General features: G+C 44.9%; 1 long non-coding RNA gene across 1 annotated transcript; it reads left to right on the top strand.

Moving 5' to 3' along the window:
* The first annotated feature begins 3330 nt into the window (after positions 1–3330).
* On the top strand, positions 3331–4855 carry LOC147509772 (uncharacterized). Its single transcript, XR_015216633.1, has 2 exons — positions 3331–3568; positions 4105–4855. It is a non-coding gene; the product is annotated as an uncharacterized LOC147509772 (long non-coding RNA).
* Positions 4856–5214: the final 359 nt, after the last annotated feature.

Here is a 5214-nt window from a genome sequence, read left to right as displayed (position 1 = left end):
GGGCAAACTGAGTTGCCCCTCATCAGACTCCACTCCTTAGCAGAGACGGCAGGGGGGATGATCCCTCCGCGGACATGAGGTCCGAATCAAACAGAGGGGCAAGCTGAGTTGCCCCTCATCAGACTCCATTCCAGAGCAGAGACGGCGGGGGGAATGAGCCCTCCACGAGCCGGAGTTCCAAATCACAATTGGGAGCAAGCAACATATCCAAAAGGAATAATGCTATTGAGTTCGACAAAAGAGAAATAGAGGGGATGAGATCCTTTGTGGACGAGATATCGAGTTCCATGAGTAAGGGTAAAGGGGATGAGACCCTTGGCGGATACAATGTTGAGTTCTACAAAAGGGTGAGACACTCTGTGGACATAGTAGTGAGTTCGGTGAAGGAGAGCTTATAGCCGGGCTGAGACACTCCGCGGACATAGTGGCGAGTTTCCGAAGGAGAGATGCATGGTGGCTGAGGTAAGACACTCCGCGGACATAGTAGTGAGTATGGTGAATGAGAGCTTATGGCGGGGTTGAGACACTCCGTGGACATAGTACCGAGTTTTCCGAAGGAGAGATGCATGGCGGCTGAGGTGAGACACTCCGCAGACATAGTGGCGAGTTTTCTGAAGGAAAGATGGTGGCTAAGGTCAAGTCACCTAGAACATATAGTGAGTAATGAATGAATGAGCTTATGGCGGGGTGAGACACTGTGGACATAGTGGCGAAGTTTTCGAAAAGTGAGATGCATGGTGGTGAGGTGAGTCACCGCGGACATAGTAGTGAAAACCGTGGAATGAGAGCTTATGGCGGGCCGAGTGACACTCATGGACATAGTGGCAAGTTTTCCGAAAAGAGAGATGCATGGCGGCCGAGGTGAGAGACACCCGGACATAGTGGTGAGTTATGTGAAGGAGAGCTTATGGTCGGGATGAGATACTCGCTGGACAAAGGGCGAAGTTTTCTAAAGGAGAGATGGTGGCTCGAGGTGAGTCACCCATCGGGGACATAGTAGTGAGTAATCTTGTAAATGAGAGCTTATGGTCAATTTGAGACATTCCGCTGGACATAGTGGTGAGTTCTCGGAAGGAGAGATGGTGGCTGAGGTGTGACACCGTGGACGAGGTAGTGAATTCGGAGAAAGAGAGCCGGTGGTTGGGGGAGGCGTTCCACTGACATGGTAGTGAGTTCTATGTGAAAGGTGCCGGCCGGGGCTGAGTTGAGACGCGGGATTGTATTAAGTTGAAGAGTGAGAGCGAAAGGGATGAGACCCTTCGTGAATACGTTAATGAGGTATATGAATGAGAATCGATGGATTAAGACACTTCATGGACATGATAATTGATGGTGAAGGGAGTGCCACGGGAAAGAGACACTTCGAGGAATGGTAGTGAATTCAATAAGAAGATCTAATAGCAGAAAGAGGGACTGAGTACCTTACAAACATACGATCCAGTAGTTGAGTACATGGATATGAATGTCCTGAGGAGAAGAAGGCTGCAAACAGTCTCAAGATACTGTGGATATCTAGAGTTCAGAGAGAGAGACAATGAAGTTCAGAGACTTCGTCCGGTCCGGCCGTCGTATCATCAACGCCGAACCCGGAGGGGCAAATGTAACAACCATTTTCATAAGATAGGCCATTGTATGTATTGGGCCCAGAGAATAGGCCCAAGACCATGCTAGGCCCCATGAGGTAAACCTAAGGAGGAGATATAAAAGTGAAGAGAAGGGAACTTAGAAAGGGGAGAAGGGGAAAAAGAAGAAATGGAGGAAGGAGGCACCAGATAGAGAAAAAGAGAGAGGTTGAGGGGAGGAAGAGGGAGGAGACAACCAGAGTAGGTGGAGACGACGGCCAGAGGAGACATCGGCCAGAGAGGAAGAGGAAGAGGAGGGGAGATCTAGAGAAGAGGAGTATGGAGACGTCGGCCAGAGAGAGGAGGAAGAGGAGAGGAGATCTAGAGAAGAGGAGAAGGGAGATGGCAACCCGAAGGGAGGAGGAATAGGAGGGGATATCCAGAGAAGACGAGTATGGAGATAACGACCAGAGAGGAGGAGGAAGAGGATGAGAGATCTAGAGAAAAGAATAATGGGGTCGACGGCCAGAGAAGAAGAGGAGTAGGGAGATGATGTCCCGAAATGAGGAGGAAGAGAGGAGGAGATATCTAGAGCAGAGAAGGGAGGAGACGATGGCCAAAGGAGACGACAGCCAAATGAGACGATAGTCAGAGAGGAGGAGGAATAGGAGGGGAGATCTAGAGAAGAGGAGAAGGGAGACGACAGCCAGAGAGGGGAGGAGGAGTAGGGAGATGATGTCCCGAGATGAGGAAGAAGAGAGGAGGAGATACCTATAGCAGAGAAGAGGAGCAGACGACGGCCAGAGAGGAAGAGGAGTAGGGAGATGATGTCCCGAGATGAGGAAGAAGAGAGAAGGAGATATCTATAGCAGAGAAGGGAGAAGACGACGGCCAGAGGAGATAACGGCCAAAGGAGACGATGGCCAGAGGATACGACGGTCAGAGAGGAGGAGGAGTAGGGAGATGATGTCCCGAGATGACGACGGCCAAAGGAGACAACGGCCAGAGGATACGACGGTCAGAGAGGAGGAAGAGTAGGGAGATGATGTCCCGAGATGAGGAAGAAAAGAGGAAGAGATACCTATAGCAGAGAAGGGAGCAGACGACGGCCAGAGAGGAGGAAGAGTAGGGAGATGATGTCCTGAGATGAGGAAGAAGAGAGGAGGAGATATCTATAGCAGAGAAGGGAGAAGATGACGGCCAGAGGATATGACGGTCAGAGAGGAAGAGGAGTAGGGAGATGATGTCCCGAGATGAGGAGGAAGAGAGGAGGAGATATCTAGAGCAGAGAAAGGAGGAGACGACGGCCATAGGAACGGCGGCGAAAGGAGACGACAGTCAGAGGAGATGCCGGTGAAAGGAGACGACAGCCAGAGAGGAGGAGGATTATGAGGAGAGATCTCGAGAAGAAGAGTACAGAGACGACATCCAGAGAGGAGGAGAAAGAGGAGGAGAAACCTAGAGAAGAGGAGCTGGAATGAGGAGACAACGAGAGGAGAATGGGGAGACAACCAGAGGAGATGACTTCTAGAGAGGTGGAGAATCCAAGAGTGAGATAGAAAAGAGTGGAGAGAGGAGAGAACTACGGTGCAGCTTGATCCCTCGATAAGGGGGTACGTAGGCAACCCAAACCGGTTTAGCTGATGAAGTCAGATTAGGTGTATTGCCTTCAGCATCTAACCAAGGAGTTGAGAATTATAAAAATATAAAAAATTGTGAAATGGTTGCAACAAATTGCTTTTTTTTTAGGAATCTCACAAAATGCCGGGTTAAGAAAACAAAAGGATATGTAGAGAGAGAGAGGTAATGCGCGAGCTTTTATATATATATAGATTAGGTAGTCTACAATAAGAATCAAGATTATAATCTGGCATATATATTTTAAGTGACACTAGGATGGTAAAGACGTGGTTATAGTTGTTGTCATGAGAGATGCATCTCTGCAAATTCAAGTTTAGGTGCATCCTGAATGCTTTTGATTGGAATCCATGCGCGCTAGCAATTGAGTTAGTAGAACGTTTCTTTTCTTTGTTTGTTATTACCATTTTGTGATTCCTTTTTTCTAATTTCTCTTAAATTCTAATTCTTTCTTTTCAAGTATTGGATGATGCACACTATTAAGTAGAGTGCTCACAGTAAACTATTGAGTAAACTTAGCAATTCTGTTTTGAATCTCATTTTAAGTTCTTCTAGCATTTGGATTAAGATGACGACTGACGGCCATGTGAAGCCAATTAATTTTTTATGGACAATGAGTTCAACGTAGAATTCCATTGGGCATAAAAAGTATGTTATTTATGACTGGCCGTGAGAATATCAAAGTTGTTTATGAGAGAACTTTAGCTGAGAACATGTTAATATTGTTTCAAGTGTTAACTCCTTGGTTATTCATGTTTGACGATTGGCAGGATGTGCGTCTTTTGCATTTTTGCCGAGATATGATGTTGTACCTGTTGAATGCATGGTTTGATTTAGTTGCAAGTCGAGATGTTGTATGTGTTACAATGAGAGTGACGTTAATTTTTATTTTTTTATTTTGCAGGTACAGATAGGAGTCAGAGTCAAAGTCAAAGTTAGTATGCTGGATTAGGGTATGACTTGTGAGTAAGGACTAAGGAGCAAACAGATGTTGAACGATTGATTTCTGGTCTTCTTCTTCTGTTTGTTATGGATGTTGAACCATAATTGTTTAGTTGGAATTTCAAAATGTTCTTAGGATTTTGTTGGGTACTATGTACCATCCTCAAAGTTTTTGCTCTTTTAATATAAATATGGATTTACTTTTTATTGGTTCTGGCCTTATGGTTCATTCGTTGTCTCGTTGACCTTGGTAAAGATCGAACCCGTTTCCCTGGCCATTTACTGGGGTTGGAGATACAGATCTAGAGTGATGTGTGAGTGTGTCTGGTGAAGGGGCTATACGTTCAGGGAATATTGTGAAATGGATAAACCCCTGTGCCATTGTTAGATGTAATGTCGGTGATTGGTAAAATGAAATTGCACCAGTATCGCTTTATTCATCGCATTTGGCTTGATATCGAATTATAGAATTTTGCTTTGCTTGATATCGAGGCTGCCTCGGAGTGATTACCTGAGATTGAGACTGTAATTTTCTTCTTGATTACTGTAATGGAGAAAATTGTTGAGATGTAATTGGTTTGGCCTGCAACTTTTTGCCCAAATCATGAGGATAACTTCATGATTTTTCGGTGCAGTTATTTATTTCTTGTGCTGCAGCTGTGCTTGAGCATAGACATTTCCTTTCACTATAAAAAACGTTTTCTTTTAGTTAACTTGACGAGTGTAGAATACTTTGTACAATCTGATTTACAACGAATCCAGTCTATATGATAGTAGTGGCAAGATTAGTTCAGTCTTCCTTTTAGATTGACCAGAGTAGAAAATTGCAGTGGATCTGTGGATGTATATAATATTTACGGATTGATCATTAACTATTAATGTAGCAGTCCGGCAACTGGCCGGGCTTAGTTGCTAGTATCCCACTATCCCTATATCACTAAGCATTCCATTGACGTTGAGATGTCACACCATTTTTTAATAAGAGATTGGGAATGCATACCAGGAGAAGCACTTTTATCGAAAGGAACTTTTATCTTCAACTTTTCTTTACCATATTAGTTCTTGTTCAATT

This window comes from Coptis chinensis, chromosome 3 (assembly GCF_015680905.1).
Source record: "Coptis chinensis isolate HL-2020 chromosome 3, ASM1568090v1, whole genome shotgun sequence".
Lineage (NCBI taxonomy): Eukaryota > Viridiplantae > Streptophyta > Magnoliopsida > Ranunculales > Ranunculaceae > Coptis > Coptis chinensis.
The sequence above is the reverse complement of the archived record's forward strand: the minus strand, read 5'-3'. Positions and strand labels throughout refer to the sequence as shown.